Raw genomic sequence first — 26,822 nt, forward strand, 5'->3', positions numbered from 1 at the left:
GGTGACTCTAGAATTTGTTTGTACGATATGGGTATCAAATGAAAGGTATTAATGAGTATTTTAAAAGGGCGTGTGCCTTAGTTTTATAGGTGGACGCCTTTTCAAAATATCGCCATAAAGGCGGGCCAAGGGTGACTCTAGAATTTTTTTGTACGATATGGGTATCAAATGAAAGGTATTAATGAGTATTTTAAAAGGGCGTGGGCCTAAGTTCTATAGGTGGACTCCTTTTCAAAATATCGCCATAAAGATGGACCAGGGGTGACTCTAGAATTTGTTTGTACGATATGGGTATCAAATGAAAGGTATTAATGAGTATTTTAAAAGGGCGTGTGCCTTAGTTTTATAGGTGGACGCCTTAAAAAATATCGCCATAAAGATGGACCAGGGGTGACTCTGGAATTTGTTTGTACGATATGGGTATCAAATGAAAGGTATTAATGAGTATTTTAAAAGGGCGTGGGCCTAAGTTCTATAGATGGACGCCGTTTCGGGATATCGCCATAAAGATGGACCAGGGGTGACTCTAGAATTTGTTTGTACGATATGGGTATCAAATGAAAGGTATTAGTGAGTATTTCAAAAGGGCGTGTGCCTTAGTTTTATAGGTGGACGCCTTTTCAAAATATCGCCATAAAGGCGGGCCAAGGGTGACTCTAGAATTTTTTTGTACGATATGGGTATCAAATGAAAGGTATTAATGAGTATTTTAAAAGGGCGTGGGCCTTAGTTCTATAGATGGACGCCGTTTCGAGATATCGCCATAAAGATGGACCAGGGGTGACTCTAGAATTTGTTTGTACGATATGGGTATCAAATGAAAGGTATTAATGAGTATTTTAAAAGGGCGTCGGCCTAAGTTCTATAGATGGACGCCGTTTCGAGATATCGCCATAAAGATGGACCAGGGGTGACTCTAGAATTTGTTTGTACGATATGGGTATCAAATGAAAGGTATTAATGAGTATTTTAAAAGGGCGTGTGCCTTAGTTTTATAGGTGGACGCCTTTTCAAAATATCGCCATAAAGGCGGGCCAAGGGTGACTCTAGAATTTTTTTGTACGATATGGGTATCAAATGAAAGGTATTAATGAGTATTTTAAAAGGGCGTGGGCCTAAGTTCTATAGGTGGACGCCTTTTCAAAATATCGCCATAAAGGCGGGCATAGGGTGACTCTAGAATTTGTTTGTACGATATGGGTATCAAATGAAAGGTATTAATGAGTATTTTAAAAGGGCGTCGGCCTAAGTTCTATAGATGGACGCCGTTTCGAGATATCGCCATAAAGATGGACCAGGGGTGACTCTAGAATTTGTTTGTACGATATGGGTATCAAATGAAAGGTATTAATGAGTATTTTAAAAGGGCGTGTGCCTTAGTTTTATAGGTGGACGCCTTTTCAAAATATCGCCATAAAGGCGGGCATAGGGTGACTCTAGAATTTGTTTGTACGATATGGGTATCAAATGAAAGGTATTAATGAGTATTTTAAAAGGGCGTCGGCCTAAGTTCTATAGATGGACGCCGTTTCGAGATATCGCCATAAAGATGGACCAGGGGTGACTCTAGAATTTGTTTGTACGATATGGGTATCAAATGAAAGGTATTAATGAGTATTTTAAAAGGGCGTGGGCCTAAGTTCTATAGATGGACGCCGTTTCGAGATATCGCCATAAAGATGGACCAGGGGTGACTCTAGAATTTGTTTGTACGATATGGGTATCAAACGAAAGGTGTTAATGAGTATTTTAAAAGGGCGTGGGCCTTAGTTCTATAGATGGACGCCGTTTCGAGATATCGCCATAAAGATGGACCAGGGGTGACTCTAGAATTTGTTTGTACGATATGGGTATCAAATGAAAGGTATTAATGAGTATTTTAAAAGGGCGTGGGCCTTAGTTCTATAGATGGACGCCGTTTCGAGATATCGCCATAAAGATGGACCAGGGGTGACTCTAGAATTTGTTTGTACGATATGGGTATCAAATGAAAGGTATTAATGAGTATTTTAAAAGGGCGTCGGCCTAAGTTCTATAGATGGACGCCGTTTCGAGATATCGCCATAAAGATGGACCAGGGGTGACTTTAGAATTTGTTTGTACGATATGGGTATCAAACGAAAGGTGTTAATGAGTATTTTAAAAGGGCGTGGGCCTTAGTTCTATAGATGGACGCCGTTTCGAGATATCGCCATAAAGATGGACCAGGGGTGACTTTAGAATTTTTTTGTACGATATGGGTATCAAACGAAAGGTGTTAATGAGTATTTTAAAAGGGCGTGGGCCTTAGTTCTATAGATGGACGCCGTTTCGAGATATCGCCATAAAGATGGACCAGGGGTGACTCTAGAATTTTTTTGTACGATATGGGTATCAAATGAAAGGTATTAATGAGTATTTTAAAAGGGCGTGGGCCTTAGTTCTATAGGTGGACGCCTTTTCAAAATATCGCCATAAAGGCGGGCCAAGGGTGACTCTAGAATTTTTTTGTACGATATGGGTATCAAATGAAAGGTATTAATGAGTATTTTAAAAGGGCGTGGGTCTAAGTTCTATAGATGGACGCCGTTTCGAGATATCGCCATAAAGATGGACCAGGGGTGACTCTAGAATTTTTTTGTACGATATGGGTATCAAATGAAAGGTATTAATGAGTATTTTAAAAGGGCGTGGGCCTAAGTTCTATAGATGGACGCCGTTTCGAGATATCGCCATAAAGATGGACCAGGGGTGACTTTAGAATTTTTTTGTACGATATGGGTATCAAATGAAAGGTATTAATGAGTATTTTAAAAGGGCGTGGGCCTAAGTTCTATAGATGGACGCCGTTTCGAGATATCGCCATAAAGATGGACCAGGGGTGACTCTAGAATTTGTTTGTACGATATGGGTATCAAATGAAAGGTATTAATGAGTATTTTAAAAGGGCGTGGGCCTAAGTTCTATAGATGGACGCCGTTTCGAGATATCGCCATAAAGATGGACCAGGGGTGACTTTAGAATTTTTTTGTACGATATGGGTATCAAATGAAAGGTATTAGTGAGTATTTTAAAAGGGCGTGGGCCTAAGTTCTATAGATGGACGCCGTTTCGAGATATCGCCATAAAGATGGACCAGGGGTGACTTTAGAATTTTTTTGTACGATATGGGTATCAAATGAAAGGTATTAATGAGTATTTTAAAAGGGCGTGGGCCTTAGTTCTATAGATGGACGCCGTTTCGAGATATCGCCATAAAGATGGACCAGGGGTGACTCTAGAATTTGTTTGTACGATATGGGTATCAAATGAAAGGTATTAATGGGTATTTTAAAAGGGCGTGGGCCTAAGTTCTATAGATGGACGCCGTTTCGAGATATCGCCATAAAGATGGACCAGGGGTGACTCTAGAATTTGTTTGTACGATATGGGTATCAAATGAAAGGTATTAATGAGTATTTTAAAAGGGCGTGGGCCTAAGTTCTATAGATGGACGCCGTTTCGAGATATCGCCATAAAGATGGACCAGGGGTGACTCTAGAATTTGTTTGTACGATATGGGTATCAAATGAAAGGTATTAATGAGTATTTTAAAAGGGCGTGTGCCTTAGTTTTATAGGTGGACGCCTTTTCAAAAAATCGCCATAAAGGCGGGCAAAGGGTGACTCTAGAATTTTTTTGTACGATATGGGTATCAAATGAAAGGTATTAATGAGTATTTTAAAAGGGCGTGGGCCTAAGTTCTATAGATGGACGCCGTTTCGAGATATCGCCATAAAGATGGACCAGGGGTGACTCTAGAATTTGTTTGTACGATATGGGTATCAAATAAAAGGTATTAATGAGTATTTTAAAAGGGCGTGTGCCTTAGTTTTATAGGTGGACGCCTTTTCAAAATATCGCCATAAAGGCGGGCCAAGGGTGACTCTAGAATTTTTTTGTACGATATGGGTATCAAATGAAAGGTATTAATGAGTATTTTAAAAGGGCGTGGGCCTAAGTTCTATAGGTGGACTCCTTTTCAAAATATCGCCATAAAGATGGACCAGGGGTGACTCTAGAATTTGTTTGTACGATATGGGTATCAAATGAAAGGTATTAATGAGTATTTTAAAAGGGCGTGTGCCTTAGTTTTATAGGTGGACGCCTTTTCAAAAAATCGACATAAAGGCGGGCAAAGGGTGACTCTAGAATTTTTTTGTACGATATGGGTATCAAATGAAAGGTATTAATGAGTATTTTAAAAGGGCGTGGCCCTAAGTTCTATAGATGGACGCCGTTTCGAGATATCGCCATAAAGATGGACCAGGGGTGACTCTAGAATTTGTTTGTACGATATGGGTATCAAATGAAAGGTATTAATGAGTATTTTAAAAGGGCGTGTGCCTTAGTTTTATAGGTGGACGCCTTTTCAAAAAATCGCCATAAAGGCGGGCAAAGGGTGACTCTAGAATTTTTTTGTACGATATGGGTATCAAATGAAAGGTATTAATGAGTATTTTAAAAGGGCGTGGGCCTAAGTTCTATAGATGGACGCCGTTTCGAGATATCGCCATAAAGATGGACCAGGGGTGACTCTAGAATTTGTTTGTACGATATGGGTATCAAATGAAAGGTATTAATGAGTATTTTAAAAGTGCGTGTGCCTTAGTTTTATAGGTGGACGCCTTTTCAAAATATCGCCATAAAGGCGGGCCAAGGGTGACTCTAGAATTTTTTTGTACGATATGGGTATCAAATGAAAGGTATTAATGAGTATTTTAAAAGGGCGTGGGCCTAAGTTCTATAGGTGGACTCCTTTTCAAAATATCGCCATAAAGATGGACCAGGGGTGACTCTAGAATTAGTTTGTACGATATGGGTATCAAACGAAAGGTGTTAATGAGTATTTTAAAAGGGCGTGGGCCTTAGTTCTATAGATGGACGCCGTTTCGAGATATCGCCATAAAGATGGACCAGGGGTGACTCTAGAATTTTTTTGTACGATATGGGTATCAAACGAAAGGTGTTAATCAGTATTTTAAAAGGGCGTGGGCCTTAGTTCTATAGATGGACGCCGTTTCGAGATATCGCCATAAAGATGGACCAGGGGTGACTCTAGAATTTGTTTGTACGATATGGGTATCAAATGAAAGGTATTAATGGGTATTTTAAAAGGGCGTGGGCCTAAGTTCTATAGATGGACGCCGTTTCGAGATATCGCCATAAAGATGGACCAGGGGTGACTCTAGAATTTGTTTGTACGATATGGGTATCAAATGAAAGGTATTAATGAGTATTTTAAAAGGGCGTGGGCCTAAGTTCTATAGATGGACGCCGTTTCGAGATATCGCCATAAAGATGGACCAGGGGTGACTCTAGAATTTGTTTGTACGATATGGGTATCAAATGAAAGGTATTAATGAGTATTTTAAAAGGGCGTGTGCCTTAGTTTTATAGGTGGACGCCTTTTCAAAAAATCGCCATAAAGGCGGGCAAAGGGTGACTCTAGAATTTTTTTGTACGATATGGGTATCAAATGAAAGGTATTAATGAGTATTTTAAAAGGGCGTGGGCCTAAGTTCTATAGATGGACGCCGTTTCGAGGTATCGCCATAAAGATGGACCAGGGGTGACTCTAGAATTTGTTTGTACGATATGGGTATCAAATGAAAGGTATTAATGAGTATTTTAAAAGGGCGTGTGCCTTAGTTTTATAGGTGGACGCCTTTTCAAAATATCGCCATAAAGGCGGGCCAAGGGTGACTCTAGAATTTTTTTGTACGATATGGGTATCAAATGAAAGGTATTAATGAGTATTTTAAAAGGGCGTGGGCCTAAGTTCTATAGGTGGACTCCTTTTCAAAATATCGCCATAAAGATGGACCAGGGGTGACTCTAGAATTTGTTTGTACGATATGGGTATCAAATGAAAGGTATTAATGAGTATTTTAAAAGGGCGTGTGCCTTAGTTTTATAGGTGGACGCCTTAAAAAATATCGCCATAAAGATGGACCAGGGGTGACTCTAGAATTTGTTTGTACGATATGGGTATCAAATGAAAGGTATTAATGAGTATTTTAACAGGGCGTGGGCCTAAGTTCTATAGATGGACGCCGTTTCGAGATATCGCCATAAAGATGGACCAGGGGTGACTCTAGAATTTGTTTGTACGATATGGGTATCAAATGAAAGGTATTAGTGAGTATTTTAAAAGGGCGTCGGCCTTAGTTCTATAGATGGACGCCGTTTCGAGATATCGCCATAAAGATGGACCAGGGGTGACTCTAGAATTTGTTTGTACGATATGGGTATCAAATGAAAGGTATTAGTGAGTATTTTAAAAGGGCGTGTGCCTTAGTTTTATAGGTGGACGCCTTTTCAAAATATCGCCATAAAGGCGGGCCAAGGGTGACTCTAGAATTTTTTTGTACGATATGGGTATCAAATGAAAGGTATTAATGAGTATTTTAAAAGGGCGTGGGCCTTAGTTCTATAGATGGACGCCGTTTCGAGATATCGCCATAAAGATGGACCAGGGGTGACTCTAGAATTTGTTTGTACGATATGGGTATCAAATGAAAGGTATTAATGAGTATTTTAAAAGGGCGTCGGCCTAAGTTCTATAGATGGACGCCGTTTCGAGATATCGCCATAAAGATGGACCAGGGGTGACTCTAGAATTTGTTTGTACGATATGGGTATCAAATGAAAGGTATTAATGAGTATTTTAAAAGGGCGTGGGCCTTAGTTCTATAGGTGGACGCCTTTTCGGAATATCGCCATAAAGGTGGACCAGGGGCGACTCTAGAATTTGTTTGTACGATATGGGTATCAAATGAAAGGTATTAATGAGTATTTTAAAAGGGCGTCGGCCTAAGTTCTATAGATGGACGCCGTTTCGAGATATCGCCATAAAGATGGACCAGGGGTGACTCTAGAATTTGTTTGTACGATATGGGTATCAAATGAAAGGTATTAATGAGTATTTTAAAAGGGCGTCGGCCTAAGTTCTATAGGTGGACGCCTTTTCGAAATATCGCCATAAAGGTGGACCAGGGGCGACTCTAGAATTTGTTTGTACGATATGGGTATCAAACGAAAGGTGTTAATGAGTATTTTAAAAGGGCGTGGGCCTTAGTTCTATAGATGGACGCCATTTAGGGATATCGCCATAAAGGTAGACCAGGCCTGACTCTAGAATTTGTTTGCACGATATGGGTATCAAATGAAAGGTATTAATGAGTATTTTAAAAGGGCGTCGGCCTAAGTTCTATAGATGGACGCCGTTTCGAGATATCGCCATAAAGATGGACCAGGGGTGACTCTAGAATTTGTTTGTACGATATGGGTATCAAACGAAAGGTGTTAATGAGTATTTTAAAAGGGCGTGGGCCTTAGTTCTATAGGTGGACGCCTTTTCGAAATATCGCCATAAAGGTGGACCAGGGGCGACTCTAGAATTTGTTTGTACGATATGGGTATCAAATGAAAGGTATTAATGAGTATTTTAAAAGGGCGTGGGCCTTAGTTCTATAGGTGGACGCCTTTTCGGAATATCGTTATAAAAGTGGACCAGGGGTGACTCTAGAATGCGTTTGTACAATATGGGTATCAAATGAAAGGTGTTAATGAGTATTTTAAAAGGGCGTGGGCCTTAGTTCTATAGGTGGACGCCTTTTCGAAATATCGCCATAAAGGTGGACCAGGGGCGACTCTAGAATTTGTTTGTACGATATGGGTATCAAATGAAAGGTATTAATGAGTATTTTAAAAGGGCGTGGGCCTTAGTTCTATATGTGGACGCCTTTTCGGAATATCGTTATAAAAGTGGACCAGGGTTGACTCTAGAATGCGTTTGTACAATATGGGTATCAAATGAAAGGTGTTAATGAGTATTTTAAAAGGACGTGTGCCTTAGTTCTATATGTGGACGCCTTTTCGAGATATTGCCATAAACGTGGACCAGGGATGACTCTAGAATTTGTTTGTACGACATGGGTATCAAATGAAAGGTGTTAATAAGTATTTTAAAAGGGAGTGGGCCTTAGTTCTATATGTGGGCGCCTTTTCGGAATATCGTTATAAAAGTGGACCAGGGTTGACTCTAGAATGCGTTTGTACAATATGGGTATCAAACGAAAGGTGCTAATAAGTGTTTTAAAAGGGAGTGGGCCTTAGTTCTATAGGTGGACGCCTTTTCGGAATATCGTTATAAAAGTGGACCAGGGTTGACTCTAGAATGCGTTTGTACAATATGGGTATCAAATGAAAGGTGTTAATGAGTATTTTAAAAGGACGTGTGCCTTAGTTCTATATGTGGACGCCTTTTCGAGATATTGCCATAAACGTGGACCAGGGATGACTTTAGAATTTGTTTGTACGACATGGGTATCAAATGAAAGGTGTTAATAAGTATTTTAAAAGGGAGTGGGCCTTAGTTCTATATGTGGGCGCCTTTTCGGAATATCGTTATAAAAGTGGACCAGGGTCGACTCTAGAATGCGTTTGTACAATATGGGTATCAAACGAAAGGTGCTAATAAGTGTTTTAAAAGGGAGTGGGCCTTAGTTCTATAGGTGGACGCCTTTTCGGAATATCGTTATAAAAGTGGACCAGGGGTGACTCTAGAATGCGTTTGTACAATATGGGTATCAAATGAAAGGTGTTAATGAGCATTTTAAAAGGACGTCTGCCTTAGTTCTATAGGTGGACGCCTTTTCGAAATATCGCCATAAAGGTGGACCAGGGGCGACTCTAGAATTTGTTTGTACGACATGGGTATCAAATGAAAGGTGTTAATGAGTATTTTAAAAGGAGTGTGCCTTAGTTCTATGTGTGAACGCCTTTTCGAGATATTGCCATAAACGTGGACCAGGGATGACTCTAGAATTTGTTTGTACGACATGGGTATCAAATGAAAGGTGTTAATAAGTATTTTAAAAGGGAGTGGGCCTTAGTTCTATATGTGGGCGCCTTTTCGGAATATCGTTATAAAAGTGGACCAGGGTCGACTCTAGAATGCGTTTGTACAATATGGGTATCAAACGAAAGGTGCTAATAAGTGTTTTAAAAGGGAGTGGGCCTTAGTTCTATAGGTGGACGCCTTTTCGGAATATCGTTATAAAAGTGGACCAGGGGTGACTCTAGAATGCGTTTGTACGATATGGGTATCAAATGAAAGGTATTAATGAGTATTTTAAAAGGGCGTGGGCCTAAGTTCTATATGTGGACGCCGTTTCGAGATATCGCCATAAAGATGGACCAGAGGTGACTCTAGAATTTGTTTGTACGATATGGGTATCAAATGAAAGGTGTTAATGAGTATTTTAAAAGGGCGTGGGCCTTAGTTCTATAGATGGACGCCGTTTCGAGATATCGCCATAAAGATGGACCAGGGGTGACTCTAGAATTTTTTTGTACGATATGGGTATCAAATGAAAGGTATTAATGAGTATTTTGAAAGGGCGTGGGCCTTAGTTCTATAGATGGACGCCGTTTCGAGATATCGCCATAAAGATGGACCAGGGGTGACTTTAGAATTTTTTTGTACGATATGGGTATCAAATGAAAGGTGTTAATGAGTATTTTAAAAGGGCGTGGGCCTTAGTTCTATAGGTGGACGCCTTTTCAAAATATCGCCATAAAGGCGGGCCAAGGGTGACTCTAGAATTTTTTTGTACGATATGGGTATCAAATGAAAGGTATTAATGAGTATTTTAAAAGGGCGTCGGCCTTAGTTCTGTAGATGGACGCCGTTTCGAGATATCGCCATAAAGATGGACCAGGGGTGACTCTAGAATTTGTTTGTACGATATGGGTATCAAATGAAAGGTATTAATGAGTATTTTAAAAGGGCGTCGGCCTTAGTTCTATAGATGGACGCCGTTTCGAGATATCGCCATAAAGATGGACCAGGGGTGACTCTAGAATTTGTTTGTACGATATGGGTATCAAATGAAAGGTATTAGTGAGTATTTTAAAAGGGCGTGTGCCTTAGTTTTATAGGTGGACGCCTTTTCAAAATATCGCCATAAAGGCGGGCCAAGGGTGACTCTAGAATTTTTTTGTACGATATGGGTATCAAATGAAAGGTATTAATGAGTATTTTAAAAGGGCGTGGGCCTTAGTTCTATAGATGGACGCCGTTTCGAGATATCGCCATAAAGATGGACCAGGGGTGACTCTAGAATTTGTTTGTACGATATGGGTATCAAATGAAAGGTATTAATGAGTATTTTAAAAGGGCGTCGGCCTAAGTTCTATAGATGGACGCCGTTTCGAGATATCGCCATAAAGATGGACCAGGCGTGACTCTAGAATTTGTTTGTACGATATGGGTATCAAATGAAAGGTATTAATGAGTATTTTAAAAGGGCGTGTGCCTTAGTTTTATAGGTGGACGCCTTTTCAAAATATCGCCATAAAGGCGGGCCAAGGGTGACTCTAGAATTTTTTTGTACGATATGGGTATCAAATGAAAGGTATTAATGAGTATTTTAAAAGGGCGTGGGCCTAAGTTCTATAGGTGGACGCCTTTTCAAAATATCGCCATAAAGGCGGGCATAGGGTGACTCTAGAATTTGTTTGTACGATATGGGTATCAAATGAAAGGTATTAATGAGTATTTTAAAAGGGCGTCGGCCTAAGTTCTATAGATGGACGCCGTTTCGAGATATCGCCATAAAGATGGACCAGGGGTGACTCTAGAATTTGTTTGTACGATATGGGTATCAAATGAAAGGTATTAATGAGTATTTTAAAAGGGCGTGTGCCTTAGTTTTATAGGTGGACGCCTTTTCAAAATATCGCCATAAAGGCGGGCATAGGGTGACTCTAGAATTTGTTTGTACGATATGGGTATCAAATGAAAGGTATTAATGAGTATTTTAAAAGGGCGTCGGCCTAAGTTCTATAGATGGACGCCGTTTCGAGATATCGCCATAAAGATGGACCAGGGGTGACTCTAGAATTTGTTTGTACGATATGGGTATCAAATGAAAGGTATTAATGAGTATTTTAAAAGGGCGTGGGCCTAAGTTCTATAGATGGACGCCGTTTCGAGATATCGCCATAAAGATGGACCAGGGGTGACTCTAGAATTTGTTTGTACGATATGGGTATCAAACGAAAGGTGTTAATGAGTATTTTAAAAGGGCGTGGGCCTTAGTTCTATAGATGGACGCCGTTTCGAGATATCGCCATAAAGATGGACCAGGGGTGACTCTAGAATTTGTTTGTACGATATGGGTATCAAATGAAAGGTATTAATGAGTATTTTAAAAGGGCGTGGGCCTAAGTTCTATAGATGGACGCCGTTTCGAGATATCGCCATAAAGATGGACCAGGGGTGACTCTAGAATTTGTTTGTACGATATGGGTATCAAACGAAAGGTGTTAATGAGTATTTTAAAAGGGCGTGGGCCTTAGTTCTATAGATGGACGCCGTTTCGAGATATCGCCATAAAGATGGACCAGGGGTGACTCTAGAATTTGTTTGTACGATATGGGTATCAAATGAAAGGTATTAATGAGTATTTTAAAAGGGCGTGTGCCTTAGTTTTATAGGTGGACGCCTTTTCAAAATATCGCCATAAAGGCGAGCATAGGGTGACTCTAGAATTTGTTTGTACGATATGGGTATCAAATGAAAGGTATTAATGAGTATTTTAAAAGGGCGTCGGCCTAAGTTCTATAGATGGACGCCGTTTCGAGATATCGCCATAAAGATGGACCAGGGGTGACTCTAGAATTTGTTTGTACGATATGGGTATCAAATGAAAGGTATTAATGAGTATTTTAAAAGGGCGTCGGCCTAAGTTCTATAGATGGACGCCGTTTCGAGATATCGCCATAAAGATGGACCAGGGGTGACTCTAGAATTTGTTTGTACGATATGGGTATCAAATGAAAGGTATTAATGAGTATTTTAAAAGGGCGTGGGCCTAAGTTCTATAGATGGACGCCGTTTCGAGATATCGCCATAAAGATGGACCAGGGGTGACTCTAGAATTTGTTTGTACGATATGGGTATCAAACGAAAGGTGTTAATGAGTATTTTAAAAGGGCGTGGGCCTTAGTTCTATAGATGGACGCCGTTTAGAGATATCGCCATAAAGATGGACCAGGGGTGACTCTAGAATTTTTTTGTACGATATGGGTATCAAATGAAAGGTATTAATGAGTATTTTAAAAGGACGTGGGCCTAAGTTCTATAGATGGACGCCGTTTCGAGATATCACCATAAAGATGGACCAGGGGTGACTCTAGAATTTGTTTGTACGATATGGGTATCAAACGAAAGGTGTTAATAAGTGTTTTAAAAGGGAGTGGGCCTGAGTTCTATAGATGGACGCCGTTTCGAGATATCGCCATAAAGATGGACCAGGGGTGACTCTAGAATTTGTTTGTACGATATGGGTATCAAATGAAAGGTGTTAATGAGTATTTTAAAAGGGCGTGGGCCTTAGTTCTATAGGTGGACGCCTTTTCAAAATATCGCCATAAAGGCGGGCCAAGGGTGACTCTAGAATTTTTTTGTACGATATGGGTATCAAATGAAAGGTATTAATGAGTATTTTAAAAAGGCGTGGGCCTAAGTTCTATAGATGGACGCCGTTTCGAGATATCGCCATAAAGATGGACCAGGGGTGACTCTAGAATTTGTTTGTACGATATGGGTATCAAACGAAAGGTGTTAATAAGTATTTTAAAAGGGCGTGGGCCTTAGTTCTATAGGTGGACGCCTTTTCGAAATATCGCCATAAAGGTGGACCAGGGGCGACTCTAGAATTTGTTTGTACGATATGGGTATCAAACGAAAGGTGTTAATGAGTATTTTAAAAGGGCGTGGGCCTTAGTTCTATAGATGGACGCCATTTAGGGATATCGCCATAAAGGTAGACCAGGCCTGACTCTAGAATTTGTTTGCACGATATGGGTATCAAATGAAAGGTATTAATGAGTATTTTAAAAGGGCGTGGGCCTTAGTTCTATAGGTGGACGCCTTTTCAAAATATCGCCATAAAGGCGGGCCAAGGGTGACTCTAGAATTTTTTTGTACGATATGGGTATCAAATGAAAGGTATTAATGAGTATTTTAAAAAGGCGTGGGCCTAAGTTCTATAGATGGACGCCGTTTCGAGATATCGCCATAAAGATGGACCAGGGGTGACTCTAGAATTTGTTTGTACGATATGGGTATCAAACGAAAGGTGTTAATGAGTATTTTAAAAGGGCGTGGGCCTTAGTTCTATAGGTGGACGCCTTTTCGAAATATCGCCATAAAGGTGGACCAGGGGCGACTCTAGAATTTGTTTGTACGATATGGGTATCAAACGAAAGGTGTTAATGAGTATTTTAAAAGGGCGTGGGCCTTAGTTCTATAGATGGACGCCATTTAGGGATATCGCCATAAAGGTAGACCAGGCCTGACTCTAGAATTTGTTTGCACGATATGGGTATCAAATGAAAGGTATTAATGAGTATTTTAAAAGGGCGTCGGCCTAAGTTCTATAGATGGACGCCTTTTCGAGATATCGCCATAAAGATGGACCAGGGGTGACTCTAGAATTTGTTTGTACGATATGGGTATCAAACGAAAGGTGTTAATGAGTATTTTAAAAGGGCGTGGGCCTTAGTTCTATAGGTGGACGCCTTTTCGAAATATCGCCATAAAGGTGGACCAGGGGCGACTCTAGAATTTGTTTGTACGATATGGGTATCAAATGAAAGGTATTAATGAGTATTTTAAAAGGGCGTGGGCCTTAGTTCTATAGGTGGACGCCTTTTCGGAATATCGTTATAAAAGTGGACCAGGGGTGACTCTAGAATGCGTTTGTACAATATGGGAATCAAATGAAAGGTGTTAATGAGTATTTTAAAAGGACGTGTGCCTTAGTTCTATATGTGGACGCCTTTTCGGAATATCGTTATAAAAGTGGACCAGGGTTGACTCTAGAATGCGTTTGTACAATATGGGTATCAAATGAAAGGTGTTAATGAGTATTTTAAAAGGACGTGTGCCTTAGTTCTATATGTGGACGCCTTTTCGAGATATTGCCATAAACGTGGACCAGGGATGACTCTAGAATTTGTTTGTACGACATGGGTATCAAATGAAAGGTGTTAATAAGTATTTTAAAAGGGAGTGGGCCTTAGTTCTATATGTGGGCGCCTTTTCGGAATATCGTTATAAAAGTGGACCAGGGTTGACTCTAGAATGCGTTTGTACAATATGGGTATCAAACGAAAGGTGCTAATAAGTGTTTTAAAAGGGAGTGGGCCTTAGTTCTATAGGTGGACGCCTTTTCGGAATATCGTTATAAAAGTGGACCAGGGTTGACTCTAGAATGCGTTTGTACAATATGGGTATCAAATGAAAGGTGTTAATGAGTATTTTAAAAGGACGTGTGCCTTAGTTCTATATGTGGACGCCTTTTCGAGATATTGCCATAAACGTGGACCAGGGATGACTCTAGAATTTGTTTGTACGACATGGGTATCAAATGAAAGGTGTTAATAAGTATTTTAAAAGGGAGTGGGCCTTAGTTCTATATGTGGGCGCCTTTTCGGAATATCGTTATAAAAGTGGACCAGGGTCGACTCTAGAATGCGTTTGTACAATATGGGTATCAAACGAAAGGTGCTAATAAGTGTTTTAAAAGGGAGTGGGCCTTAGTTCTATAGGTGGACGCCTTTTCGGAATATCGTTATAAAAGTGGACCAGGGTGACTCTAGAATGCGTTTGTACAATATGGGTATCAAATGAAAGGTGTTAATGAGCATTTTAAAAGGACGTGTGCCTTAGTTCTATAGGTGGACGCCTTTTCGAAATATCGCCATAAAGGTGGACCAGGGGCGACTCTAGAATTTGTTTGTACGACATGGGTATCAAATGAAAGGTGTTAATGAGTATTTTAAAAGGAGTGTGCCTTAGTTCTATGTGTGAACGCCTTTTCGAGATATTGCCATAAACGTGGACCAGGGATGACTCTAGAATTTGTTTGTACGACATGGGTATCAAATGAAAGGTGTTAATAAGTATTTTAAAAGGGAGTGGGCCTTAGTTCTATATGTGGGCGCCTTTTCGGAATATCGTTATAAAAGTGGACCAGGGTCGACTCTAGAATGCGTTTGTACAATATGGGTATCAAACGAAAGGTGCTAATAAGTGTTTTAAAAGGGAGTGGGCCTTAGTTCTATAGGTGGACGCCTTTTCGGAATATCGTTATAAAAGTGGACCAGGGGTGACTCTAGAATGCGTTTGTACGATATGGGTATCAAATGAAAGGTATTAATGAGTATTTTAAAAGGGCGTGGGCCTAAGTTCTATATGTGGACGCCGTTTCGAGATATCGCCATAAAGATGGACCAGAGGTGACTCTAGAATTTGTTTGTACGATATGGGTATCAAATGAAAGGTGTTAATGAGTATTTTAAAAGGGCGTGGGCCTTAGTTCTATAGATGGACGCCGTTTCGAGATATCGCCATAAAGATGGACCAGGGGTGACTCTAGAATTTTTTTGTACGATATGGGTATCAAATGAAAGGTATTAATGAGTATTTTGAAAGGGCGTGGGCCTTAGTTCTATAGATGGACGCCGTTTCGAGATATCGCCATAAAGATGGACCAGGGGTGACTTTAGAATTTTTTTGTACGATATGGGTATCAAATGAAAGGTGTTAATGAGTATTTTAAAAGGGCGTGGGCCTTAGTTCTATAGGTGGACGCCTTTTCAAAATATCGCCATAAAGGCGGGCCAAGGGTGACTCTAGAATTTTTTTGTACGATATGGGTATCAAATGAAAGGTATTAATGAGTATTTTAAAAGGGCGTGGGCCTAAGTTCTATAGATGGACGCCGTTTCGAGATATCGCCATAAAGATGGACCAGGGGTGACTCTAGAATTTTTTTGTACGATATGGGTATCAAACGAAAGGTGTTAATGAGTATTTTAAAAGGGCGTGGGCCTTAGTTCTATAGATGGACGCCGTTTCGAGATATCGCCATAAAGATGGACCAGGGGTGACTCTAGAATTTTTTTGTACGATATGGGTATCAAACGAAAGGTGTTAATGAGTATTTTAAAAGGGCGTGGGCCTTAGTTCTATAGATGGACGCCGTTTCGAGATATCGCCATAAAGATGGACCAGGGGTGACTCTAAAATTTGTTTGTACGATATGGGTATCAAATGAAAGGTATTAATGAGTATTTTAAAAGGGCGTGTGCCTTAGTTTTATAGGTGGACGCCTTTTCAAAAAATCGCCATAAAGGCGGGCAAAGGGTGACTCTAGAATTTTTTTGTACGATATGGGTATCAAATGAAAGGTATTAATGAGTATTTTAAAAGGGCGTGGGCCTAAGTTCTATAGGTGGACGCCGTTTCGAGATATCGCCATAAAGATGGACCAGGGGTGACTCTAGAATTTGTTTGTACGATATAGGTATCAAATGAAAGGTATTAATGAGTATTTTAAAAGGGCGTGTGCCTTAGTTTTATAGGTGGACGCCTTTTCAAAATATCGCCATAAAGGCGGGCCAAGGGTGACTCTAGAATTTTTTTGTACGATATGGGTATCAAATGAAAGGTATTAATGAGTATTTTAAAAGGGCGTGTGCCTTAGTTTTATAGGTGGACGCCTTTTCAAAAAATCGCCATAAAGGCGGGCAAAGGGTGACTCTAGAATTTTTTTGTACGATATGGGTATCAAATGAAAGGTATTAATGAGTATTTTAAAAGGGCGTGGGCCTAAGTTCTATAGATGGACGCCGTTTCGAGATATCGCCATAAAGATGGACCAGGGGAGACTCTAGAATTTGTTTGTACGATATGGGTATCAAATGAAAGGTATTAATGAGTATTTTAAAAGGGCGTGTGCCTTAGTTTTATAGGTGGACGCCTTTTCAAAATATCGCCATAAAGGCGGGCCAAGGGTGACTCTAGAATTTTTTTGTACGATATGGGTATCAAATGAAAGGTATTAATGAGTATTTTAAAAGGGCGTGGGCCTAAGTTCTATAGGTGGACTCCTTTTCAAAATATCGCCATAAAGATGGACCAGGGGTGACTCTAGAATTTGTTTGTACGATATGGGTATCAAACGAAAGGTGTTAATGAGTATTTTAAAAGGGCGTGGGCCTTAGTTCTATAGATGGACGCCGTTTCGAGATATCGCCATAAAGATGGACCAGGGGTGACTCTAGAATTTTTTTGTACGATATGGGTATCAAACGAAAGGTGTTAATGAGTATTTTAAAAGGGCGTGGGCCTTAGTTCTATAGATGGACGCCGTTTCGAGATATCGCCATAAAGATGGACCAGGGGTGACTCTAGAATTTGTTTGTACGATATGGGTATCAAATGAAAGGTATTAATGGGTATTTTAAAAGGGCGTGGGCCTAAGTTCTATAGATGGACGCCGTTTCGAGATATCGCCATAAAGATGGACCAGGGGTGACTCTAGAATTTGTTTGTACGATATGGGTATCAAATGAAAGGTATTAATGAGTATTTTAAAAGCGCGTGTGCCTTAGTTTTATAGGTGGACGCCTTTTCAAAAAATCGCCATAAAGGCGGGCAAAGGGTGACTCTAGAATTTTTTTGTACGATATGGGTATCAAACGAAAGGTGTTAATGAGTATTTTAAAAGGGCGTGGGCCTTAGTTCTATAGATGGACGCCGTTTCGAGATATCGCCATAAAGATGGACCAGGGGTGACTCTAGAATTTGTTTGTACGATATGGGTATCAAATGAAAGGTATTAATGAGTGTTTTAAAAGGGCGTGGGCCTAAGTTCTATAGATGGACGCCGTTTCGAGATATCGCCATAAAGATGGACCAGGGGTGACTCTAGAATTTGTTTGTACGATATGGGTATCAAATGAAAGGTATTAATGAGTATTTTAAAAGCGCGTGTGCCTTAGTTTTATAGGTGGACGCCTTTTCAAAAAATCGCCATAAAGGCGGGCAAAGGGTGACTCTAGAATTTTTTTGTACGATATGGTTATCAAATGAAAGGTATTAATGAGTATTTTAAAAGGGCGTGGGCCTAAGTTCTATAGATGGGCGCCGTTTCGAGATATCGCCATAAAGATGGACCAGGGGTGACTCTAGAATTTGTTTGTACGATATGGGTATCAAATGAAAGGTATTAATGAGTATTTTAAAAGGGCGTGTGCCTTAGTTTTATAGGTGGACGCCTTTTCAAAATATCGCCATAAAGGCGGGCCAAGGGTGACTCTAGAATTTTTTTGTACGATATGGGTATCAAATGAAAGGTATTAATGAGTATTTTAAAAGGGCGTGAGCCTAAGTTCTATAGGTGGACTCCTTTTCAAAATATCGCCATAAAGATGGACCAGGGGTGACTCTAGAATTTGTTTGTACGATATGGGTATCAAATGAAAGGTATTAATGAGTATTTTAAAAGGGCGTGTGCCTTAGTTTTATAGGTGGACGCCTTTTCAAAAAATCGCCATAAAGGCGGGCAAAGGGTGACTCTAGAATTTTTTTGTACGATATGGGTATCAAATGAAAGGTATTAATGAGTATTTTAAAAGGGCGTGGCCCTAAGTTCTATAGATGGACGCCGTTTCGAGATATCGCCATAAAGATGGACCAGGGGTGACTCTAGAATTTGTTTGTACGATATGGGTATCAAATGAAAGGTATTAATGAGTATTTTAAAAGGGCGTGTGCCTTAGTTTTATAGGTGGACGCCTTTTCAAAAAATCGCCATAAAGGCGGGCAAAGGGTGACTCTAGAATTTTTTTGTACGATATGGGTATCAAATGAAAGGTATTAATGAGTATTTTAAAAGGGCGTGGGCCTAAGTTATATAGATGGACGCCGTTTCGAGATATCGCCATAAAGATGGACCAGGGGTGACTCTAGAATTTGTTTGTGCGATATGGGTATCAAATGAAAGGTATTAATGAGTATTTTAAAAGGGCGTGTGCCTTAGTTTTATAGGTGGACGCCTTTTCAAAATATCGCCATAAAGGCGGGCCAAGGGTGACTCTAGAATTTTTTTGTACGATATGGGTATCAAATGAAAGGTATTAATGAGTATTTTAAAAGGGCGTGGGCCTAAGTTCTATAGGTGGACTCCTTTTCAAAATATCGCCATAAAGATGGACCAGGGGTGACTCTAGAATTTGTTTGTACGATATGGGTATCAAATGAAAGGTATTAATGAGTATTTTAAAAGGGCGTGTGCCTTAGTTTTATAGGTGGACGCCTTTTCAAAAAATCGCCATAAAGGCGGGCAAAGGGTGACTCTAGAATTTTTTTGTACGATATGGGTATCAAATGAAAGGTATTAATGAGTATTTTAAAAGGGCGTGGGCCTAAGTTCTATAGATGGACGCCGTTTCGAGATATCGCCATAAAGATGGACCAGGGGTGACTCTAGAATTTGTTTGTACGATATGGGTATCAAACGAAAGGTGTTAATGAGTATTTTAAAAGGGCGTGGGCCTTAGTTCTATAGATGGACGCCGTTTCGAGATATCGCCATAAAGATGGACCAGGGGTGACTCTAGAATTTTTTTGTACGATATGGGTATCAAACGAAAGGTGTTAATGAGTATTTTAAAAGGGCGTGGGCCTTAGTTCTATAGATGGACGCCGTTTCGAGATATCGCCATAAAGATGGACCAGGGGTGACTCTAGAATTTGTTTGTACGATATGGGTATCAAATGAAAGGTATTAATGGGTATTTTAAAAGGGCGTGGGCCTAAGTTCTATAGATGGACGCCGTTTCGAGATATCGCCATAAAGATGGACCAGGGGTGACTCTAGAATTTGTTTGTACGATATGGGTATCAAATGAAAGGTATTAATGAGTATTTTAAAAGGGCGTGGGCCTAAGTTCTATAGATGGACGCCGTTTCGAGATATCGCCATAAAGATGGACCAGGGGTGACTATAGAATTTGTTTGTACGATATGGGTATCAAATGAAAGGTATTAATGAGTATTTTAAAAGGGCGTGTGCCTTAGTTTTATAGGTGGACGCCTTTTCAAAAAATCGCCATAAAGGCGGGCAAAGGGTGACTCTAGAATTTTTTTGTACGATATGGGTATCAAACGAAAGGTGTTAATGAGTATTTTAAAAGGGCGTGGGCCTTAGTTCTATAGATGGACGCCGTTTCGAGATATCGCCATAAAGATGGACCAGGGGTGACTCTAGAATTTTTTTGTACGATATGGGTATCAAACGAAAGGTGTTAATGAGTATTTTAAAAGGGCGTGGGCCTTAGTTCTATAGATGGACGCCGTTTCGAGATATCGCCATAAAGATGGACCAGGGGTGACTCTAGAATTTGTTTGTACGATATGGGTATCAAATGAAAGGTATTAATGGGTATTTTAAAAGGGCGTGGGCCTAAGTTCTATAGATGGACGCCGTTTCGAGATATCGCCATAAAGATGGACCAGGGGTGACTCTAGAATTTGTTTGTACGATATGGGTATCAAATGAAAGGTATTAATGAGTATTTTAAAAGGGCGTGGGCCTAAGTTCTATAGATGGACGCCGTTTCGAGATATCGCCATAAAGATGGACCAGGGGTGACTCTAGAATTTGTTTGTACGATATGGGTATCAAATGAAAGGTATTAATGAGTATTTTAAAAGGGCGTGCGCCTTAGTTTTATAGGTGGACGCCTTTTCAAAAAATCGCCATAAAGGCGGGCAAAGGGTGACTCTAGAATTTTTTTGTACGATATGGGTATCAAACGAAAGGTGTTAATGAGTATTTTAAAAGAGCGTGGGCCTTAGTTCTATAGATGGACGCCGTTTCGAGATATCGCCATAAAGATGGACCAGGGGTGACTCTAGAATTTTTTTGTACGATATGGGTATCAAACGAAAGGTGTTAATGAGTATTTTAAAAGGGCGTGGGCCTTAGTTCTATAGATGGACGCCGTTTCGAGATATCGCCATAAAGATGGACCAGGGGTGACTATAGAATTTGTTTGTACGATATGGGTATCAAATGAAAGGTATTAATGGGTATTTTAAAAGGGCGTGGGCCTAAGTTCTATAGATGGACGCCGTTTCGAGATATCGCCATAAAGATGGACCAGGGGTGACTCTAGAATTTGTTTGTACGATATGGGTATCAAATGAAAGGTATTAATGAGTATTTTAAAAGGGCGTGGGCCTAAGTTCTATAGATGGACGCCGTTTCGAGATATCGCCATAAAGATGGACCAGGGGTGACTCTAGAATTTGTTTGTACGATATGGGTATCAAATGAAAGGTATTAATGAGTATTTTAAAAGGGCGTGGGCCTAAGTTCTATAGATGGACGCCGTTTCGAGATATCGCCATAAAGATGGACCAGGGGTGACTCTAGAATTTGTTTGTACGATATGGGTATCAAACGAAAGGTGTTAATGAGTATTTTAAAAGGGCGTGGGCCTTAGTTCTATAGATGGACGCCGTTTCGAGATATCGCCATAAAGATGGACCAGGGGTGACTCTAGAATTTGTTTGTACGATATGGGTATCAAATGAAAGGTATTAATGAGTATTTTAAAAGGGCGTGGGCCTAAGTTCTATAGATGGACGCCGTTTCGAGATATCGCCATAAAGATGGACCAGGGGTGACTCTAGAATTTGTTTGTACGATATGGGTATCAAACGAAAGGTGTTAATGAGTATTTTAAAAGGGCGTGGGCCTTAGTTCTATAGATGGACGCCGTTTCGAGATATCGCCATAAAGATGGACCAGGGGTGACTCTAGAATTTGTTTGTACGATATGGGTATCAAATGAAAGGTATTAATGAGTATTTTAAAAGGGCGTGGGCCTAAGTTCTATAGATGGACGCCGTTTCGAGATATCGCCATAAAGATGGACCAGGGGTGACTCTAGAATTTGTTTGTACGATATGGGTATCAAATGAAAGGTATTAATGAGTATTTTAAAAGGGCGTGTGCCTTAGTTTTATAGGTGGACGCCTTTTCAAAAAATCGCCATAAAGGCGGGCAAAGGGTGACTCTAGAATTTTTTTGTACGATATGGGTTCAAACGAAAGGTGTTAATGAGTATTTTAAAAGGGCGTGGGCCTTAGTTCTATAGATGGACGCCGTTTCGAGATATCGCCATAAAGATGGACCAGGGGTGACTCTAGAATTTTTTTGTACGATATGGGTATCAAACGAAAGGTGTTAATGAGTATTTTAAAAGGGCGTGGGCCTTAGTTCTATAGATGGACGCCGTTTCGAGATATCGCCATAAAGATGGACCAGGGGTGACTCTAGAATTTGTTTGTACGATATGGGTATCAAATGAAAGGTATTAATGGGTATTTTAAAAGGGCGTGGGCCTAAGTTCTATAGATGGACGCCGTTTCGAGATATCGCCATAAAGATGGACCAGGGGTGACTCTAGAATTTGTTTGTACGATATGGGTATCAAATGAAAGGTATTAATGAGTATTTTAAAAGGGCGTGGGCCTAAGTTCTATAGATGGACGCCGTTTCGAGATATCGCCATAAAGATGGACCAGGGGTGACTCTAGAATTTGTTTGTACGATATGGGTATCAAATGAAAGGTATTAATGAGTATTTTAAAAGGGCGTGTGCCTTAGTTTTATAGGTGGACGCCTTTTCAAATTATCGCCATAAAGGCGGGCCAAGGGTGACTCTAGAATTTTTTTGTACGATATGGGTATCAAATGAAAGGTATTAATGAGTATTTTAAAAGGGCGTGTGCCTTAGTTTTATAGGTGGACGCCTTTTCAAAAAATCGCCATAAGGGCGGGCAAAGGGTGACTCTAGAATTTTTTTGTACGATATGGGTATCAAATGAAAGGTATTAATGAGTATTTTAAAAGGGCGTGGGCCTAAGTTCTATAGATGGACGCCGTTTCGAGATATCGCCATAAAGATTGACCAGGGGTGACTCTAGAATTTGTTTGTACGATATGGGTATCAAATGAAAGGTATTAATGAGTATTTTAAAAGGGCGTGTGCCTTAGTTTTATAGGCGGACGCCTTTTCAAATTATCGCCATAAAGGCGGGCCAAGGGTGACTCTAGAATTTTTTTGTACGATATGGGTATCAAATGAAAGGTATTAATGAGTATTTTAAAAGGGCGTGGGCCTAAGTTCTATAGGTGGACTCCTTTTCAAAATATCGCCATAAAGATGGACCAGGGGTGACTCTAGAATTTCTTTGTACGATATGGGTATCAAATGAAAGGTATTAATGAGTATTTTAAAAGGGCGTGTGCCTTAGTTTTATAGGTGGACGCCTTAAAAAATATTGCCATAAAGATGGACCAGGGGTGACTCTAGAATTTGTTTGTACGATATGGGTATCAAATGAAAGGTATTAATGAGTATTTTAAAAGGGCGTGGGCCTAAGTTCTATAGATGGACGCCGTTTCGAGATATCGCCATAAAGATGGACCAGGGGTGACTCTAGAATTTGTTTGTACGATATGGGTATCAAATGAAAGGTATTAGTGAGTATTTCAAAAGGGCGTGTGCCTTAGTTTTATAGGTGGACGCCTTTTCAAAATATCGCCATAAAGGCGGGCCAAGGGTGACTCTAGAATTTTTTTGTACGATATGGGTATCAAATGAAAGGTATTAATGAGTATTTTAAAAGGGCGTCGGCCTTAGTTCTGTAGATGGACGCCGTTTCGAGATATCGCCATAAAGATGGACCAGGGGTGACTCTAGAATTTGTTTGTACGATATGGGTATCAAATGAAAGGTATTAATGAGTATTTTAAAAGGGCGTCGGCCTTAGTTCTATAGATGGACGCCGTTTCGAGATATCGCCATAAAGATGGACCAGGGGTGACTCTAGAATTTGTTTGTACGATATGGGTATCAAATGAAAGGTATTAGTGAGTATTTTAAAAGGGCGTGTGCCTTAGTTTTATAGGTGGACGCCTTTTCAAAATATCGCCATAAAGACGGGCCAAGGGTGACTCTAGAATTTTTTTGTACGATATGGGTATCAAATGAAAGGTATTAATGAGTATTTTAGAAGGGCGTGGGCCTTAGTTCTATAGATGGACGCCGTTTCGAGATATCGCCATAAAGATGGACCAGGGGTGACTCTAGAATTTGTTTGTACGATATGGGTATCAAATGAAAGGTATTAATGACTATTTTAAAAGGGCGTCGGCCTAAGTTCTATAGATGGACGCCGTTTCGAGATATCGCCATAAAGATGGACCAGGGGTGACTCTAGAATTTGTTTGTACGATATGGGTATCAAATGAAAGGTATTAATGAGTATTTTAAAAGGGCGTGTGCCTTAGTTTTATAGGTGGACGCCTTTTCAAAATATCGCCATAAAGGCGGGCCAAGGGTGACTCTAGAATTTTTTTGTACGATATGGGTATCAAATGAAAGGTATTAATGAGTATTTTAAAAGGGCGTGGGCCTAAGTTCTATAGGTGGACGCCTTTTCAAAATATCGCCATAAAGGCGGGCATAGGGTGACTCTAGAATTTGTTTGTACGATATGGGTATCAAATGAAAGGTATTAATGAGTATTTTAAAAGGGCGTCGGCCTAAGTTCTATAGATGGACGCCGTTTCGAGATATCGCCATAAAGATGGACCAGGGGTGACTCTAGAATTTGTTTGTACGATATGGGTATCAAATGAAAGGTATTAATGAGTATTTTAAAAGGGCGTGTGCCTTAGTTTTATAGGTGGACGCCTTTTCAAAATATCGCCATAAAGGCGGGCATAGGGTGACTCTAGAATTTGTTTGTACGATATGGGTATCAAATGAAAGGTATTAATGAGTATTTTAAAAGGGCGTCGGCCTAAGTTCTATAGATGGACGCCGTTTCGAGATATCGCCATAAAGATGGACCAGGGGTGACTCTAGAATTTGTTTGTACGATATGGGTATCAAATGAAAGGTATTAATGAGTATTTTAAAAGGGCGTGGGCCTAAGTTCTATAGATGGACGCCGTTTCGAGATATCGCCATAAAGATGGACCAGGGGTGACTCTAGAATTTGTTTGTACGATATGGGTATCAAACGAAAGGTGTTAATGAGTATTTTAAAAGGGCGTGGGCCTTAGTTCTATAGATGGACGCCGTTTCGAGATATCGCCATAAAGATGGACCAGGGGTGACTCTAGAATTTGTTTGTACGATATGGGTATCAAATGAAAGGTATTAATGAGTATTTTAAAAGGGCGTGGGCCTAAGTTCTATAGATGGACGCCGTTTCGAGATATCGCCATAAAGATGGACCAGGGGTGACTCTAGAATTTTTTTGTACGATATGGGTATCAAATGAAAGGTATTAATGAGTATTTTAAAAGGGCGTCGGCCTTAGTTCTGTAGATGGACGCCGTTTCGAGATATCGCCATAAAGATGGACCAGGGGTGACTCTAGAATTTGTTTGTACGATATGGGTATCAAATGAAAGGTATTAATGAGTATTTTAAAAGGGCGTCGGCCTTAGTTCTATAGATGGACGCCGTTTCGAGATATCGCCATAAAGATGGACCAGGGGTGACTCTAGAATTTGTTTGTACGATATGGGTATCAAATGAAAGGTATTAGTGAGTATTTTAAAAGGGCGTGTGCCTTAGTTTTATAGGTGGACGCCTTTTCAAAATATCGCCATAAAGGCGGGCCAAGGGTGACTCTAGAATTTTTTTGTACGATATGGGTATCAAATGAAAGGTATTAATGAGTATTTTAGAAGGGCGTGGGCCTTAGTTCTATAGATGGACGCCGTTTCGAGATATCGCCATAAAGATGGACCAGGGGTGACTCTAGAATTTGTTTGTACGATATGGGTATCAAATGAAAGGTATTAATGAGTATTTTAAAAGGGCGTCGGCCTAAGTTCTATAGATGGACGCCGTTTCGAGATATCGCCATAAAGATGGACCAGGGGTGACTCTAGAATTTGTTTGTACGATATGGGTATCAAATGAAAGGTATTAATGAGTATTTTAAAAGGGCGTGTGCCTTAGTTTTATAGGTGGACGCCTTTTCAAAATATCGCCATAAAGGCGGGCCAAGGGTGACTCTAGAATTTTTTTGTACGATATGGGTATCAAATGAAAGGTATTAATGAGTATTTTAAAAGGGCGTGGGCCTAAGTTCTATAGGTGGACGCCTTTTCAAAATATCGCCATAAAGGCGGGCATAGGGTGACTCTAGAATTTGTTTGTACGATATGGGTATCAAATAAAAGGTATTAATGAGTATTTTAAAAGGGCGTCGGCCTAAGTTCTATAGATGGACGCCGTTTCGAGATATCGCCATAAAGATGGACCAGGGGTGACTCTAGAATTTGTTTGTACGATATGGGTATCAAATGAAAGGTATTAATGAGTATTTTAAAAGGGCGTGTGCCTTAGTTTTATAGGTGGACGCCTTTTCAAAATATCGCCATAAAGGCGGGCATAGGGTGACTCTAGAATTTGTTTGTACGATATGGGTATCAAATGAAAGGTATTAATGAGTATTTTAAAAGGGCGTCGGCCTAAGTTCTATAGATGGACGCCGTTTCGAGATATCGCCATAAAGATGGACCAGGGGTGACTCTAGAATTTGTTTGTACGATATGGGTATCAAATGAAAGGTATTAATGAGTATTTTAAAAGGGCGTGTGCCTTAGTTTTATAGGTGGACGCCTTTTCAAAAAATCGCCATAAAGGCGGGCAAAGGGTGACTCTAGAATTTTTTTGTACGATATGGGTATCAAACGAAAGGTGTTAATGAGTATTTTAAAAGGGCGTGGGCCTTAGTTCTATAGATGGACGCCGTTTCGAGATATCGCCATAAAGATGGACCAGGGGTGACTCTAGAATTTTTTTGTACGATATGGGTATCAAACGAAAGGTGT

At 40.2% G+C, this 26,822-nt stretch overlaps 1 long non-coding RNA gene across 1 annotated transcript in view; it reads right to left on the reverse strand.

Annotated features, from left to right (window-relative positions):
* Nucleotides 1–26,822, reverse strand: part of LOC137248787 (uncharacterized) — a 330,700-nt gene that overhangs the window by 65,031 nt on the left and 238,847 nt on the right. The gene's annotated exons all lie outside the window — the stretch shown is intronic.

The sequence above is a fragment of the Eurosta solidaginis genome, chromosome 4 (genome assembly GCF_040869045.1).
Source record: "Eurosta solidaginis isolate ZX-2024a chromosome 4, ASM4086904v1, whole genome shotgun sequence".
NCBI lineage: Eukaryota > Metazoa > Arthropoda > Insecta > Diptera > Tephritidae > Eurosta > Eurosta solidaginis.